The 18,795-nt window shown below is 33.8% G+C and overlaps 1 protein-coding gene across 1 annotated transcript in view; it reads left to right on the forward strand.

Annotated features, from left to right (window-relative positions):
• The window catches only part of ADARB2 (adenosine deaminase RNA specific B2 (inactive)), a 660,801-nt gene that overhangs the window by 973 nt on the left and 641,033 nt on the right, over positions 1 to 18,795 (forward strand). The gene's annotated exons all lie outside the window — the stretch shown is intronic.

The following is an 18,795-nucleotide window of genomic DNA, read 5'->3' on the forward strand; positions in this document are numbered from 1 at the left end:
ACAGTTTTTAAAGGGGTGGAGGTAAGGATGGGGGAAGATAGGAAAGGAATGAGGGAAAAGCTTTCCTTTCTTTTGACAAGAAGGGATCCATTTCCTCGACCACCGGCACAGTAGTCCAACTCCATAGTACAAGGCTGGTGCTTTTTGACCCTGTCAGAGGTAACATTATCACATGGTGCTTAATGAAAGAATAGCTTGAACCATCTCCAGGAAAGAGCACTGAAATGAAATTTAGTGTCAGCTTTGCAGATCCAAATTGTCTTTGAGGAGAGAGCGGGCAAGTCATTGGCAATCGCTTCCCCTAAACAGTCTTAATAGTTTTCACTTAGAAGCTTGCAACTTCATTTGAAAATACCCAGACCTACAAGGTATGCTTTGCTGGGGGTGGGGTGGGGGTGATATTACTGGGGATTACTATTTAAAAAAAAAAAGAGAGAGAGAAACAATCATAACATCATGTTAGCGGCCAAGCAAGATGGGGGGGGGGGTGTGATCAGTTTGATGACAGGTTGCTGCTGGCAAACTGTCATGAGGCTGCCTCCTTATGAATATTTCTGGAGCTCAAGTACATAAAGTTAGTCAATGCCATCGTAGACGGATACTGCTTCTAAAGAGTGATGTGGATATCAAATTAATGTTCGCTCTAATAGAAGAAGCACTGTTCTTGAATGCTATTGCAGCCTGTGAGCACAGGATAGGTAGATGAAAAGCTTCTTCTAAGGCTTCCCTACTCTCTCCCACAGAGAGGGTCTCATGTCATTGTCAGATGCTTATTGTCGGTCTAGAGAAAAAAAGTTGAACTGGTGCACATAATTTGAAATTGAAGACTTTAGAGATGAGCCAATTTGGTGCTAGAAAAAATAGCAAGAGAGATACAAATAATATTCTCTCCCTGTCACCCCCCATTTGAAAGCTGCTCATGGAGAATGTATTATCAGATATGGTCAGAATAGGAAATCCCTTGTCTGCTAATTTTTATCCTTCCAAATGCCTAAGATAAGTTTCTGTCACACCATCAACCTAACTGCTTTTTAACAGCTCACAAATCCCTTATTGCCTCTTCTAGTAATGGAAATTAAACATACAGTTTGAAACCACAAATGTCAATATCCCAAGCAGGCATTCAATAGGCCTGCATGTCAAAAAACAATAGAGTTAAGTACAGCATAATAACTTTCTGAAAAAGCTTTAAACTCTCCACTTTCAAAACAAAAAGTATTTGGCACCTCTTATTTTTGCCCTTCAGTTGCTAAAAATGGGTGCTGGATAATGTCATTTGGCAATTTAGAATATTCCATTTTGAAAAAGACTTTTATATCCTTTACAAAGACAATAATACCAAGCAGTGACATCAGCATGAGTAAAACAAGATGTGTATGCTTGAATGAAGCTTACAAAAGAGGAAACAAACACTTTTGTAGATTTGCATTCTTGTGTATGTCATGGATATATACTAATTAGTTTTTTGCATCATGAAAAAATTAAGTAGATTTTATGAGAAATATTTTAACAAAAATATGAAATACTTATACTAAATCAAATCTAAACTCAAAAAAAATTGTTTGAAAGGGAATTTTCACCATTTCACCCCTAAAAATGTAATTTCTTTTAATTCCACTTGGAAAACATTTCTATTTCAGAAAACCTACTTTTGGGGGATAAGGGAATATGAACTTGAACAATTTTTGTTTGCCAATTAACTTTGTAATTAGTACAATAGTTGTTAAAGAATTTCATATAACAGAGGCTTCCATGCTTTTAAAATTGTTTTGTATATACCTAGACATGTTGCTTACCATCTTCTTATTCTTAGCCAATAATACAAGAGGAAAAACTGGTCAGGTAGAGGGTAGTTTCTGCATATAGGTGAGTCTTTTGCTGAAATCTTCTATAGTGTTTTCTTGCAGGGATCATGGTGTGGGAGTCAGAATAATATTATTCAGTATTTTATGGGGGAAAATCAGGTGAAATTAGAGGCAAATACTTAAGAGTTTGAAGTAAGAAGTAAAATAATATTCTATGACATGCAGAAGGGAAATCTCCCTTCATTTCCATGGAATATGTGAGTTTGTAATACATAAATGTTTTAGCCACTTGGTTTTTCTCATATAAAGAACAATGATTGTCTGGATATTCAAATTAAATTCCATTCCTAGACACATAGTATAAATTACCTTTTACCAAAATAGCCTAAATTTTGACATTTATCTAATATTAAAATATCATACCTGTTGAAGAACGATAAAAATTCACCTCAATATGAAGTATTTTTATAAAGACCTATGAATTGAATAAACTGATCACTGCATTTGAAAAATATTGGTTTTTGCTTTAAAAAGGCACATCTGGAAGAAATATGAACTACTTGAATAGCAAGTTCCTTTTAAATATCAAATCACCAAAAAAAAACTTAAAAATCCTTTAAAAAGCTCAACTATCTTTTCAATCATTAATAGGTGATGCTATCACTTTCCCATTTCTATAATTTAAATATCTCTTTGTTAGTAAGTGCTATGTACAAACAATATGATAATACATGCATATACATATACATGTATATGTTTACATATATATATACACACACATATAAATCCATGTGATAGGAAGTGATATAGATTTCTTTGAAATAGTTATATTTCAAATGACAATGTAACTCAGGAAGAAATAAATTAAAGAAAGAATTAAATATATCTTAAACTGACTTTGGGGAAAATAAATTACAGACCCCTCAATTATTAACTCTGAGGAATACATGACTTTTCTTTTAAAAAAAAAAATAAGCCCTGTGTTTGTTATCACTAATATCTTTACATGATCTTATTTTGGAGTTGAAACTTTGTCTTAAAAATAATATAGTGACTACTGCCATTCCTTGTTTGAATAATAAAAATAAAAAGTTGACATTTATATAAGAGAAAAACAATAAATTGAAATAATACTATAGAAAGAATAGAGAAAGGTAGACTTTTAACTTACATGAATTAGAGGGTGCTTGTATCCTAATGGACTAAAGACTAAATTCAGTCTTTACTTTTCCTTTTCCCTATTCTTAGGGTTTCAAGAAACAAGAACACTTGTGATTTAAGGAATATTTCACTGTTGGTTATATATCACCAAATATCTACACAGTTCAGATCTCTCTGAGAGTATAGAGTTTTCATTTATTTTAGACCACTTGTTAGAAGTATCCTCGAAAATTGTTCTTGGTTAAAGCTGAATTGCTTGGTTGTATTGGACCTATAAATACAGTAAATACTTTACTAAGTGATCTAACAAGTAAATATGCATAAGGTAGGCCCTTTAACTTCTCATTATCACACTTTAACCTACTTGTGCAAAATGGCAACAGCTGTGATCGCAGCTATTAAAATTCAGAATATCAATGTCACCACACATCGTCTTCAAGGAATTGTCCATTAGTCACTTTTCTGATTATTAATATTTGTTGTTGCCCTGTAATAACTTTAGGGAAATGTATTTTCTGGAATGGTTAAATCCGTTATATTTATTAGTGGATTACATCTATTACTAGAATTGCTGCATATATTTGTTTACAAAAATAAGGCATTTCTTAGCCTCAAATACCCTCTCTAACTCCTTGGATTTGATTCTCTCTTGCATGAACTGGTGTAAGAATTGAAAAGAATGGAGGATTGGTGGGGGAAAGAGTAAATGTTTGTTTGTCACCAAAATGGTTGAAAAGAATGGTTGAAAACATATTAAAAACTGAGATAGCTCCATGAGGAAACAGATGAGTTTTTAATGTGTCAATCATCATAAATTGAGAGGTAAAAAGAAGGCTTTCAAGATCAATCTTGGATGTGGTATAAATATGTACTTGCTAACTGTAATTGAAATCGGGCAGTTGCATGTGACATTTCTTTCCTTGCAATAGTTGACAGCAATGCAACTAACTCTAAAGGCTTTCATGCTGCTTCAGACTTACTGATCTAATGTACTTTTAGAAAATTAAAATGAATTTTGAAAACACCAATGTAAGTACCTGTAAAAAATATATAAAAGGAGACAAAACTGGGAGAAAGTGATGGAAAAACAGAACATGTTTCCAAAGCTGTGGGATGTTAGTAGAAAAAAAAGTTGATAAAATGAACAAAATAAGTAGAGCAGATGGGTAACAGAGGCAAGATTATGTGAAATGAAATTCCATGAAAAATTAATGAAATAGAAAGATTGTGGTAAGGATGAAGGTAGAAAGCTACCGTGGCTTTTCATCTTTCTACTATGCCAAAGTAATAAATGAATGTGTTTCATCTTGGCTGGTTCAGGGACACAACTCCCTCCTCATGACAGGCTTGTGTCATCATGTTTCAAGATGCTCTCTGCTTATCTCACTCTCTGACAGCTCAAGAGGAAGGACTGGATTTGGTGATAAAATGTAATTGATTAAACCTTTAGCCATCATCTAATTTTGAAAGAATTTTTTAAACTGCTTTTTCCTTTGTTGTTGTTGTTATATTTTATTATTACCTCCAATTTTTAGTGATCCGTGTAATGACAGCAGTTTGAGATTGCATCAAGGGCATTAGCTACGATGACTGAATTTAAATATAGAATAAAAATATTAGATTCATGAGGCCATATCCAAATAGTGGAGGGTGAGGTTATGGTAGTGATGTCTTCCTAGCAACAGCATGTATGGAAGGTTGGGATGACAAAACAGTTGGTTTTCATGCAATTTAGGAAAATTATTTTCTCTGTGATTAAAACATGCAATGTTCAATTAACTCCAAATTTGCAGCATACACTGAGTTTTTAAGTTATGTGGTACATTTAAGCGACATGCAAGTTTGCCCCGTACCTATCTTTTCTTGAACTACTAGAAATCTGAGAACAGCATTTTGTCTTTCATGAACAGTTATAGATCTATTTCTACAAGCAAGAAATAAATCATGCTTCTGTTTGACTATAAACTATTTAAAATTAAACCTTCCTTAAAAGAAAATGGTTAGGTAAATTTTGCCCACAATTTTTTTTTTGTAGCTGATTCAGAAACATCAAAAACTCTATATGTTAGTTAATATCAAGAGAATTTTAATCCCCTTTATGAGAGCCGTTTTCCAACCCAGCAAAGTAAATGGGAAAAATTAAAGGAAAACTGAAACCATCTAATGAAATAACAAAAGCATTAAAGGTTTTTATACAATTTGCTCAGTGTTAGTACTTCTTAGAGTTGTATATGATATGAACAGAAATAACAATATATTTCTGTAAATAATGACCACTAACTGGAATTCTCAGAATACTCCTATTTGGTATTGAAGAGAATTAGAAAATGTGATAAATCTCAATTTCTATGTTTGCAAATATTTTCTTCCATATGGAAATTTATAGATTTTTGTCAAGGAGACGCTCTGTAGTTAGAATCATGTCAATCCACATTTTAAAAAATCACAAAAAAAGCCATAATTCTTTAATTAAAATAACACAATTTCCAACAATAGCTCTAAGTAAATACTAGACAGATGAAAAGATGAAGAAATCTAAACTTTCTAAAGTTTCATTGTACTTTTTAGCATTTGAAAAAGCACCTTTTATTTTTCATAATTTTAGCTGTAACTATAATCTCTTCATAAATAATTATACTTTTTATCTTGTTATCTAGTAATCTTTGTTCTAAGGTTAGAAATTATGACTCTTAAGTTCTTGTACCTCAGAACACCAAAATATAGTGTGACTCGAATATTTAGAATCAGTTTTTTTTTTCATTATTAAGAGTGCAGTCCTGAGATTGAAACCTAGATCTATCCTTTACTAATTTACAGATGAGTGAGATAATGTCCCCTGAATGTGTACCTACATGTGAAAGTGACATTGGAAGTGGAATGTTTGCTTCTATCAAAAAAAAAAAAAAGAACAAAAACATTATTTGTCAGAAACACTTTTTGGTTATTTGCAAACATGATAGTAATTTGCTGGTGAAACAATAAATATTAGAAAACTAAATGTTTCTTAGAGAATAATTCCTTCATGTTACCATTTCTTAATTTTTGCATTTTTTATTCCAGTCCAAAATACAGAGTACTTAGTAACAAACAAGTCCTCAATATTATCCTTTACATGTAGAATAAGAAATAAGTTTTTTGTGTGTTATTCATAAAAGTATGTTAGTTCTCATTAAAATTTTGTTGAATGATATAATTACTTATAGTTAATATGATAAGCTATCAAAGAAAGCAAAGAAATACATGAAATGTATCTCCCTATATATTAAGAAAAGTATTGTGCAAACTTAAAATATTAAACATATAAATTCACGCAGATTTGGGTATGAAAAAAGTTTGCTTACATAAAATCAGCTTTTATTTTGGCTTTTCATGGAAGATACACATGATTGGTTCTAAGACTCTGAAATCTTTTTTGAAGGATCATTTATTTGGAATTTCAAAGATTTGCCACTTGTGCACACCTAAGCCTGAAAAATTTCAGGTCATTTCATCAAGCTATTTCTTTTGCAGAGAAAGCAATTAGCGTAGTCATGTTTGTGTAACTGCTAATTCAACAAAAACATGAATATTCAGGTGGACAAAATTTCCATCAAGAAAGTCCATCTACTTTTCTACAACTAATATGATCAAAATTTTATTGAATGGCTTGCTTAAACAGAAATCCAGCAGTGCAGATATGAAGCCAAAATGAAATAATTTTTAAAGTAAATAACTGTTCTCTTTCATATTATATACCTGGAACTTGATTATATGCATAAAGTTAGGGAGCTTTAAAACCAAGCAAGCTAATATTGAGTTTTAAAAATTACATTTCCTCTTATAAAGTAGATCAGAGGTGTTTTCTACATTTTTGTCTTGCCACTTAGGATAATAGCATAATAACATACTTCAAAAAAAGAAAACCTCCTTTTTTACAGAAGGAAAAGGAAACATCTGCCACAGTGGTCATTATTGTAATATGATGAATGCCATAATTAGATCCTAGCTTGTTTTTTAGTTTATTTCTTGTCTACAAAAAGTACAAATGATTCCTTTAAATATCTTAACTGCAAATCCTCTCCTTAGTGCAACTCACTGTTGCAAACTTTATAGATTTAAATAATCTCTACCCCACCATTTATTTGTGACTCTTATTTCCAGTAGCTGATTGAGAAAAAATCTTATTTATCATTTTCTAATGCTCTCTTATGCCTTCTCAAATAAAGTACATCATGCAGAGCTGGGGCAAAACCATTTTCTGAATCTAGAATCCAACTGCACTGGTTCAAAATGTCAAACACACACACACACACACACACACACACACACACAAATCCCTTCTTGTTAGGCAAAACTTTGATGTTTCTTTTTTAAGGAAGAGGCTTTATAAACTGGGAAGGTGTTCCTAGACTTAGAGCAACTCTATCAAAAGCCTATTTTTATTAATCTGAATCAATCAAAAGTTTGTGCTTTTTCCCCCTAAAATAAAAACTGCATCAGATAATTGGAACAGCATTTGGAAAAATGCAAATTTGACAAATACTGAAAAAAAAAAACAGAAAAATACTTGTGACCTCCTCTCAACCCTGAATCTGGTTGGGCTCACTCATCCCTATCTACAGCAGATGCCATACATGCGTTTGGTTTGCCGCTGTGAAAATAGATGTGTCCTTAAAAGAAATATCCTCTCATCACTTTGTACCAGGCAGTTCTTGGGCTGAGATACTGAAAAACAAAATGCATGCAAGCTCAGATTCTATCCACTTGGTATAATCCTAAAAGACAACTTTTTTTTTTCTTTTCTTCTGTGATTTGGGGCCTGGCAGTAGCATGCTGTAAAATATTATCTTTCTCTTTTTCTGATATAGTGAAAAGCTGAAATACACCTTATGTTAACAATTCACATGAAAACCATTTTGCTCTGGTCCAACTCTAAATACAAACATTGCCACTGAAACACTCCTAGTCTATTCATCAGAGTATCCACATTCAAGCTAGTAGTGACTAGCTCTCCAGAACATATGGGGCAGAGAGAAATAAAGAATACAAATCACCCTACACCACCCTACACTTCGAGCTGATAAGAAATAATTTAGAAACCATGACCTGCTTATGGCTCCAGGTTTAGAAGGAGAATAATGGGACAAACAATTGCTTTTATAACACCCAAACAGAGGAACATGGGGAATAGGCTAACTTTGATATCCTTTTGACAGGTTCTATGCTAAGAAAAAATAGTGTCAAGTGGAAAAGCATAGCTTAGCTGTGTGGGTGATGTGTTCCTTCAACATACTTACCATTTTCCTTTCTCAGGTGCTAAAGAGGAATGTACTCACAACATTGATTGAAATTGAGGCAGATTTACTTGTTAAGTAGACATTTAGAAGTGTAAGGTTATTCATTTAAAGGGTCTGAAAACCTCCCAGTCTTCTGCTAATTTTGTGTAATCACTGTTTTGTTTTAATTCAAATTTCATTTGGAAAAAAAATTAAGTCATGACTCTGGATCTATAATTTGTAGAATCTGTGCTAAATGTAATTCATTGCCATTTTTGCGTTCGTATGTTTTCATCCAGGTGCCTAGTTGGCTAAGCGTTTAAATACAGATTGTGTGGATGAGGAAGATATATTCCAGTTTCATTTCATCTCACTGTTCTGTGTTCAGGAGGCAAGTGATTAAAGCTGTCTTGGGAGTGGGGAAAACCAGGGTTCAAGTCTTATATCTAACACATACTAACTGTGTTATCATCATCAAGTTACTGAACCTCTAAGACTATGAAGGAACAGATGAGTTGCGGAATCTTATCAGGAGAGCGAATTCCCATATATTGATAAATTGATAAAAATCAGGTCTGTACTGCCCCATACAAAATTAAATACATAGGTGCATGGGTTTTTATTGAAATTCCCTTCTCCAACACTGGTTAACAAGTTTTTAAATTAGAACAATCTGTTAAGTACAATATAGAATAATAGCTAAGAACAGACTTTTCAAATACAATTTTTAAAAATAGGAAAACTTGTGAGACTAGATACAACAGTAATATCTAGTGAAAATGGCTTCAGTTTCTGACATTTGTCTTTAAGGAAAATGGTTGGAGTTATTTGTTCCTTATTTTGATTATTTTTTTAAAGCCACTAATACATCTTTCTTCTTTCTAGTCTCCTCAGGTAAGGGCTTCATGAATAGTAAGAGAATTTTTTGTTGTTGTTTAAGGTAGCTTTAAAAAAAGTAAGCTATTTTGCTTGTTTGGGGATAGAGGAGGAGAAACCCAAGTAGTTTGGAAAACTTTTTTCAGTGGACAGAAAAATGAAATAAATTAAACAAAGTCAATATTATTAGAGAGAAGGTAGCTGGGGCAAATGGAGAGCAAAGGGAAAGGAAGTAGATGAGAGGGACAGACGGAGGGAGAAAAGGGGGACAGAAAAGGGGGAGAGAAAAAGGAAAACAAAGACAGATGTAGAGAGGGAAGGACGTGACTGTGGCAAGGAAGAGAGGGAGACAGAGAAACAGAATTTTGAAGCAAATTCTGGCAGGACTTGGACATTGCTTTCCTTTGAGGGGAGAGAGAAAAATAATCTGTTTTGTGATTATTTACATCCTATCCAATTCAAATCCTACTCTTTATTTGCAACTCTAACTCAAAGATTTCATGAATGTGAAGACAGACATGCAGTCAATACTCAGCCTCTAGGAGGGATAGAGTGGACAAAACACAACCTTTTATGGACAAGTCTTGTCACTTGTCCATACTTTCCTATATTCTTCCCTAATTCTTTCATTTGTCTAAATTTAACTCCCTTACTAGGATATAAGTTCCTCAAGGACAGGAACTCTGTAATAGATTTCTTTTTTAACCTCCTACAGCCCCTAGGATTGTACTTGTCATAGAGTAGACACTTATTAAAAGACATTAAATCCTGGTTGGGAGATAAGACAACCACATAATCATGAGTATCTTCCCAGCTTCATCAAACATTATCCCCCTTTCCTCACTTAATAATCCAGCCAAATTGACCCCTCTTTTCTTCACAAAGGGCACCTAAAGATCCTTTCCCCATGCCTTTAAACTGGTCATCTCTCAAGGCAATTGGGGTTAAATGACTTGCCCAAGGTCACATGGCTAGTAAGTGTATCAAGTTTCTGAGTGCAGATTTGAACTCGGGTCCTCCTGACTCTGAGACCAGTGCCCTATTCAATGAGCCACCTAGCTGCCCCCTGTCATATCTCATTCTCAAAGAATTGTCCCCTTCTTCATCATAGAATTCTTGTGTGCTTTCAGGAGGCAGCTCCAAGCCTCCAATCTCCCCATAATGGCTAGTTCCTTCACTCACTAATTGCCTTGCATTTAACTTTTTAATATTTATCTTCTTTTTGTCTCTTCTATTGAACTCTAACCTCAAGAGTAGGGATTGTTTCATTTTTTTGTATTTGTATCCCCAGATCCTTGCATAGTGTTTGTACATAGTAGGTGCTTAATAAATGCTTATTGATTGATACACGTTCAATAATTCAGCAATAGCAAGATGTGTAGTTTGGTGATAAGAAATGTAGTAAATATTTTGTTCACCATCTCAGTTCAAAAACAGTGAGAGTATATTGGGAAACATTTTGGTATAGAGGCATGGTACTACCTGTTAACCTCTCTGGCCCACATTTTAACTTTGTATAAAATGAGCTGCTTGAATTAAATGACTTCTGATGTTTCTTTTAGCTCTAAAATCTATTAATTTTTATATAATAGAAATTAAACAACAACATGGTATGGACATATAATCTATTAATTTTCCTTTGGCTGCTGTCACACAATGTATTTTTTCTAACTGGCATTTCTAACCACCTTGTTTGTTTTAGACTACATTCTCCTAGAAAGCAATGTTTATCTAAGTTGTTGAATGTTTTTGGGGGGGCGGGGGAGGGGTGAAGAAGGGGGAGGTGAGAGGAAAGACCAGAATTATAATTTCATCAATATAGGGATCACCACATGTAAAAAACATTTCCCCATGATGTACATAGGCAATTTTTCTAAAATTTATAGTATTAGAGACTTGTTTAGGGAGTTGGGGGAGTAGAAATAGAATTTAAATAACTTTTATGATTCAGGGTCAGGATTTGGACCTTGGTTTCTTGACCCCAAAGCTAGAACCCTGACCAATAGGTTTTGATTCCTAAGGGTCAAAGACAACAATGGGGTTCTGATAGACCTTCCAAAATATCCTATTAGCAAATTTGGAGAAAACAGTCCTATCTCTTTAGCTTATTTTGAAAAGTTGCCAAGGAAGTATTTTGCATCATCCCTACTTTCAGAAAGATTGCAACAATACTTAAAGTCTTTTTTTCCCATACAAGAGTACTATCTTTATTACAATAAAGAACATACCTAAACCAAAGTGAAATCAAAAACAGATTGAATTGGTCAGTGTATGAGTTAGTTCTTACAGGCTAACTTTCCATTAAAAAAATTGCCACAACTTTTAGTTTTGTCAGTTAGCAGAATGAGCTGGCATTGAGATCAGGTTTCATTAACAGTGGGATGTTTGCCTTGAATCTCCTATACCACTAAAACAAATCTCACTTTTTCTCTCCCCAGAGGTTCATAGAGTGTCATCAGTTCTGTGTTGCTCTTCCTAAATACTCCTAGTACAACGGTTTTACCTCCCTCTGAAAAATTCTATTCTCACCTCCTATGTGAGGTATTTTAAAATTCTTTTTTTGGTCTTTAAAAAGCTAAGGACAAAGATGTTTCTATGCAATAAATAAAGTGAAGTCCAGCCAAATGATATAAGCTAAATCACTAACATCTTTGAAGAAACAATACTTGAAATTTCTACTTTATTTTTTTCAGTCATGGATAGGATCCCCATTTTGGAGAGCTTCTAAAATAGGATGGATGGGGGCGGCCAGGTAGCACAGCGAGTAAGAGCACCGGCTCCAGTGTCAGTACCACCTGGAGATCGAATCCCAGGCTCAGACACTTAGCACCCACCCAGAAACACCTGGCCGTGTAACCTTGAGCAAGTTACTTAACCCCAATTGCTTAGGGGCGGCCAGGTGGCTCAGTGAGTAAGAGCACCAGCTCCAGTGTTGGGACGACCTGGAGATCGAATCCCGGGCTCCGACACTCAGCACCACACCCAGAAATAACTGGCCGTGTAACCTTGAGCAAGTTACTTAACCCTGATTGCTTAAAAAATAAATAAATAAATAAAAATAAAATAGGATGGATGTCCATCTGGGACTGACTGAATAGATGGAGATATTAAAGAGCTTCCCGTAGTTTCTTCTGTAGGTCTTTGATTTTATGAACTGATGTCATCTAGGGAATGTCTGGAAGGAACTTTTGATATTCAATGCACTAATTCTTAATTATAAAGGTAAACTTTTATAGATTTATGGAAAGTCTTTTTCCTCTACTAGATTATTAGCACCATACTTGGTTTTTTTTTTTTATCTTCCCATTCAGTTATCTGAGTACTGCCTCAGCATTTTAGAATATGAATCTGGAGATCCAAAGATTAATGAGGCATGTGGAAGACTGTTGTTTGGTTGAGCCATGTCTATGTCTATAGTATGATTTGTGTGGAGAGTTTCCTCAACAAAAACTGTAACTCATCTATAATTTTTAGTCATTGAGAATGGGTCAGTTTAATTTTTGCTTAACCACTGAGGGATTAAGTCATTTTGTCCATGGTCATATAGCTAACATGTGTGAAAGAGAGATCTTAAAGGAGATCTATCTGACTATAAATGTATTTCTACATCCACTACACCACAAGAGACTCTCATAAGAAGGATTTCCAGAGACTAGGCATGATATATTTTAACCAGGTAAAAGTAAGATGATGTGGGCCAGAACATAAAATAAAATATTGTCCCTTTTTAACAGATGAGAAGTTTGGTTTATTTTCTTATAATTCCAGTAACTGTCAGCAAAAGCCAAATAAATTACACACAAACTTTACAACAGAACAAAATGCCTTTAGCAAAGTAACTATAAAGGGAAAAACTGAATTGATCAAGTAACAGTTCGCATAGAGGTACCTTGACTTTCTAGATGGCAAATTTATATCCAAAGCCTTGAAAATTTAGACAATGGTAGAATGTTATGTTATGGCCAAAATTAATTAAACTGGAACATTGCTACTTTATATTGGGCAAAAACATTTGTTTGTAAAGGAAAATAACTACAAAGGGACAAGGGCCCTGTGTTGGGACCAAGAAAATGTTTCACATATCTAAAAGTAGTGGTGACAAAGGAAATACTGTTATCATAGTATTTCTCTATTCCTTTTGTGTTAACGGTATATAGATTAGATGCTATGTGGAAGATAGAAAACCAAGACGTGCACAAGAGAAGGCTGAATGTGTAGAATCTATATCTGGATGGATAGAGTACCCACATGAATGAGAGGATGAAGACAATTAGATATCAAAGTGTAAGTCAATGTGAATTACACCTTCCTGGACAATAGCTATAACCTATCAGTTTGTCCCCACAGTGAACTGACAAGTCTTCTGAAGCCTTGAACTAGGAATAACTCAACACTTCCCTCATGAAATATATAAGTATATAGCATTCTTAGGATATTTTAATATTTAATATACTTCTGACAAGGTACAATACCTATGTGTATATTTCCTATGTTGCTCATATAAACACTATGCCCAGTAGGATAATAGATAAGGAAGCCAGGAAACATAATTGTAAACATAATTACTAAAAAGGATTTTTCCAACAAAACTGAACATACCCACATCAACAGAGCAAGATTAGTATGGGTGGTGGGTCCCTAATATGTAAAGTCTCATCAAAGACTTGGAGATTACAAGTATATTCTCTAACACTAGATTCTGCCAGTGTGATATTGATTGTAGAATCACAGCTATAAAATACTATTTAATAACAGTAAAGGAAGATATCATCCATATTAAACAAGAAAAATGATGAAGTCTTTCTTTTATTCAATCTATTGGAATATTTCTTGTTCTCCTTTTTTGACATGTCAAGTCATTTTATGAAGCAAGGACTTGAGAATTTAGAACATCCTACTTAAAACTGAGACCTCTGGACTTCTTTTATTACTCACCCAAAGCCATCTTTCACTGCCCAGAGAGGCAGAAGCTTTGGAAGGATTGTGGCAGATTACCCATCCCTGAAACAAGAAAGAATAAGGCCAAAATGACCTAAAATTAAAAAAAAAATCCCAGCAGGTCCTACTTCTTGAGTCTATTCTTCCCTTAAACCTGTCTCCCTGGTAAAAAAAAAAAAAAAGCCTTCAGAAGCTTTGCATATTCAAAAAGGCTGATACTGTTTCTGCTGCAGTCCTCTTAGCAGTGAAAGACTTTCATATAAATGTGTTTTTTTATATTTGCATAATTTGCACAAAGTTGCCTAATGTTGTAAGATACAGCATGATATTGAGGCAAAAATGTTTGTCTTGAACTCACCATGGGTTCCGATTATAGTAGAAACACTTATTAATTATGTGATTGAGTTTACAAATGAGTTTTCTCATACTTACATATGTGTGTATGTATGTATGTCTGTGTATGTGTGTATGTATATATTTTTTCCAAGGAGTTTTGAAGAAATAAAGATATACATATTTACACATGCATATACATACCTACATACATATATGTATGTGTGTATATGTAGGTATGTGTATACATACACATTATATACACATTTATCATTTGTCCAGACCTATGATTTCAGGGTCAAGGTCAAACAGTATGTCTTACAGACAGGTCTTCGTGACTCTGGGGCTGGCTTACAACATCCTTACTCTCTATGTAAATGTGAAGATATTAGTACTAATTTCTAAGTATCATAAAGAAAATCTTTTTGGTTAAATGTTGTAGTACAACGCAGCAAGACATAGCAACATAGATATTACATAACATAAACACTGTTTTTTTCCCTGACTTTATTTCTCCTGTGCTTAGTACAGAGTTTGGCACATAATGAAAGTTTAATAAAAGCAGGGTGATTGACTCTCACATGTTCTCAGTCCTCTACAAATGTACAATAAGAGATGTCAAAGAAGTGGTTTAGAAAAAGATTCTTTAGTAACCTCTGGTCTTTTATTTTAAAATGTCATAATTTGATATGACAAATATCCATCGCACTATTATATGTACTTTTGAAGAAAATTTCTGTAAACTGAATCATACTTTAAGACCAACTATAATGCAACCATATTACAATATGCCTCTAAAAGGATTCATCTGATTTATTTCCAAAGAGAGTTAGTTCTATCCAATGTGGATCAGTGTATTATGTGTATTTCTCTAAACCAGCTTTTCTCTCAGAAACCTTTTTTAAAAATAATGTAGATTAAATTATAATTCTGTTTCTGTCACTTAAAAGCATATTCATCAGATGAAAAGCTCAGACAATTATTTTGATAGTTTCTCTGGCAAGTTGAGTGTATGTTTGGGATTTGATAGGCCTCGGATTTGATGAAACTAATCCCTTGGAAATTTTTTTTTTTCCTGGATTGTTTTCGGGTAAGTTTTGTTTTAAAATATGATGATGTAAGAAGATTTTCAGTGTCATTTGCTCTTCACTTCCTGTTTTTCTTTCCACTCCTGATAAGATTTAATAAAAACAACAAAGGTGAATATATTATCAACATAGCAGAGCATCCATGAATCTCCAAACTAGTTGGTGAATAGATGCTAAAGGGTCCATAAATTTGGATTGGGAAAAAAAAAAAAAAATATATATATATATCTTTATTTCCACAAACCTTTAGTTTCCTTTGTAATTCTATGCATTTTATTTTTTGGACTTTAAAATAATTTTGTGAGTGACTTTATAGATTTCTTAGTGGTTCTTAGTACAAGAATGAGAGAAGGTCTCCCATAGGAAGTGGCACCCGGCCTGGAAGGAAAATAAAGATTATAGAAGACAGAGGGAAAGCTAAAACTTGAATATGGGTCTTCTGACTCCAAATACGTTGTGCAGATTTAAATACCCTTTATGTAAAGAGAAATCTTTTACAGAATGATGTAGTAGGAGCATTAGAATTGTAGCATTTCAGAATCAGATGAGATTAAAGAGAATATCTCACTCTAGTCCAATCCCTCATTTTACAGAAGAGATCATTAAATGTCCCAAGAGCTTAAGTGACTTGCCCAAGAGCAAGCAGGCAGTGTTTTGTTTCAATATTAAAATGATGTTTTTGCTTTTTTTTATAATTAATGTTCTTTATAGCTTGTAATGAGTATTTACCATCTAAATTATGCCTATAGCAATGCTAGAATGTTCAAGAAGCTTTAAGTATTTTGTAAATAGAAATGTCATAAGTAACTTATCTTACTATTTCTAAATATATAAATCTAGAAAAACTACATTATTTATGTAGGAATTTTGTCCTTAACCTTACATATCTCTTGTAATTTTTGTTTTTATTTTGCTATTTTTTTTAAAATAAAACATTATCACAGTGGAAAGACTGATCGGCTTAGAGTATGAATAATGATAGTGATTATGATGATCATTATAGTTAGAATTTATATAGTGCTTTAAGGTTTTCAAAGTACTCTACAAATGTTCTCATTCTATCCTCAGCAATTTCTGGAAATAGGTGCCATTATTATTCCTCTTTTACAGAATGGGAAACTGAGGCAGATAGGTTTAAATGACTTGAACAGGGTTAAAAAGCTAGTAAATGTCTGAGGATAGGTTTTGAACTCAGACCTTTCTGACTCCAGATCCATACTGTATTCACTGCACTATTGAGACAGATAGGAGACAAAGACACAGAGACAGATAAAGAGGGAGACAGAGACAGAGGGAAAGAGAAAGCATGAATTTATTTAATATTCCCTATGTTCTAGGCATTATACTAAGTATCAAAGATACAAACACAAACCAACAATACAGTCTCTGACTTTAAAGAGGTTCTATTCTAATGGAAGAAGGCAACACATAAAGAGAAGTTTAAAGCCCAGAGGTGGCAAACAGGTCTACTACCCCAGAAGCTCATGGTTTTCCACTGGCATGAAGATTTTGTCTGGCCTTTCTTTTTCTGGTACATTCACACAATGCTTCTCCATCCCACCCTTCTTTGTATTAAAAATCAAACATATTTGGTATTGACTTAATTCATGTTCTTCCCACTATAATTTCTAATAATCTATATCTCTTTTATATTATTATGGTAATCCTTTAAATGCTGTAATAGATAACTTTGTGAATGACATTTTGCTAAGCTTATTTCAAGCTTAAGGAATTCCAAAGCTCCTAGAAAGAAGTTAAGGTATTTTTATTCATTGGTCCCAATGTTTTATTTGGTACAAGTATTACTTTGCTTTTTATTAGCTCCATCTTCTTCCTTTAAAGAGGCATCATGGTATGGCAGTTACAGTGGCAGACACAAAGTTAGGAAATATTGGTTTTGAGTTCTGATTCAAATACTAGCTATGAGACTGAGTAAGTAACAAATTCTAAGCTTGGGTTTCCTCATCTGTAAAATGGGAATAAAAGGGGCATCTAGGTGACGCAGTGAATAGAGCACCACCCCTGGAGTCAGGAGGACCTCAGTTCAATTTCTGCCTTAGACATTTAACACATACTAGCTGTGTGAATTGGGCAAGTCACTTAACCCCAATTACTCTCCCTTCCCCCTCCAAAAAGGCAAAAAACAAAAACAAAAAGACAGGAATAAGAATAGAACCTACCTCAGGTCATTGTGAGGACCAAATGAAATATATGTGTTTTCTAAACTTAAACTTTATATAAATATTTTAATATGTAAGGGTTTCATAATGATGTCCTAATTTTTAGTTTATTTTTAAAATTTATATGTTTTGAAGACCAAATGATAATCATTGGAATACAAATAATTGTCCCTTTGAATTTCTTGTAATACATATGAAACAGATGCATCTGAATTGGTTAAATACAATCAAGTTATATTGTTCATGTGGGAGCAAATATAACAGCAATAAATAAAATATTCATTGCCTTGTTTCATATACTGTTCTGGTTTCAATTTTAATCTTCAAACTAAGAAAAACCCAAGATGTAGACTGTTGAAATTCAGAAGCCTTCTTGCTGTCCCATAATTGAAAAATCACTTGTTACTCACTACTCTAAGAAATAGTATATATCAAAGGCTATAGGCATCCTTTTTTTTTTTTGTTAAAACTTTCTCAAACACTCAATTTTCAAAATTGTTCAACCGTCTCATGCAGAGATAAAAGATACTAATATTCTGGAATGTTTGAGGTAGAAAAGTAGTAGTTGTTACCCTCCCAGTTCACCTGGAATACTCGTGAATCAGCTACTGCCATTTAAAATAGCAACCATTTTGTTGTGGAGATGGGAATGTGGATTTGTGTGAATGTGGGGAGGAGAGTTACACAAAAGACTTTTAATTTTTTTAATGCTATTAATTTACTGGAAAGGCTTCAGGTCAGTTGGAAGACTGTGTGCCTCTTGGTCTGAGGATTGGTCTGACTAAACTCAAAGAGGCAGAGATCCCCAGCTTGGCTATGCACTGATGGATACTTAGGCATAGTTACTCTCTAAAGACCATTTAATAAGCAGTAGGGGGAATGAGATGCATACAATCATAGATCACTGATTGAACCAATAAATCTCAGATTCATAGATTTTGGAGCAAGGAGGGACCTCAGAGGTCAACTCATTTGAGCCCCCTCACTTTAGAGATGAGGAAACCAAATCCTGGAGATGCCAACAATTTGTTCAGGATCTCAGTGGGAGAAGTGGCAAAGACAGGATTTAGATTAAGTCCTCTTACTTCAAAGCCAGTGCTCAGCTCATTCTACTGTACCCTGATGAAGCTAGAAGCCTGTGGAGTCACAGCATTTATAA

This window comes from Petaurus breviceps, unplaced genomic scaffold (genome assembly GCF_028583685.1).
Source record: "Petaurus breviceps papuanus isolate PSGF00001 unplaced genomic scaffold, PetGlider_PUasm1.0 178, whole genome shotgun sequence".
Classification (NCBI taxonomy): Eukaryota; Metazoa; Chordata; class Mammalia; order Diprotodontia; family Petauridae; genus Petaurus; species Petaurus breviceps.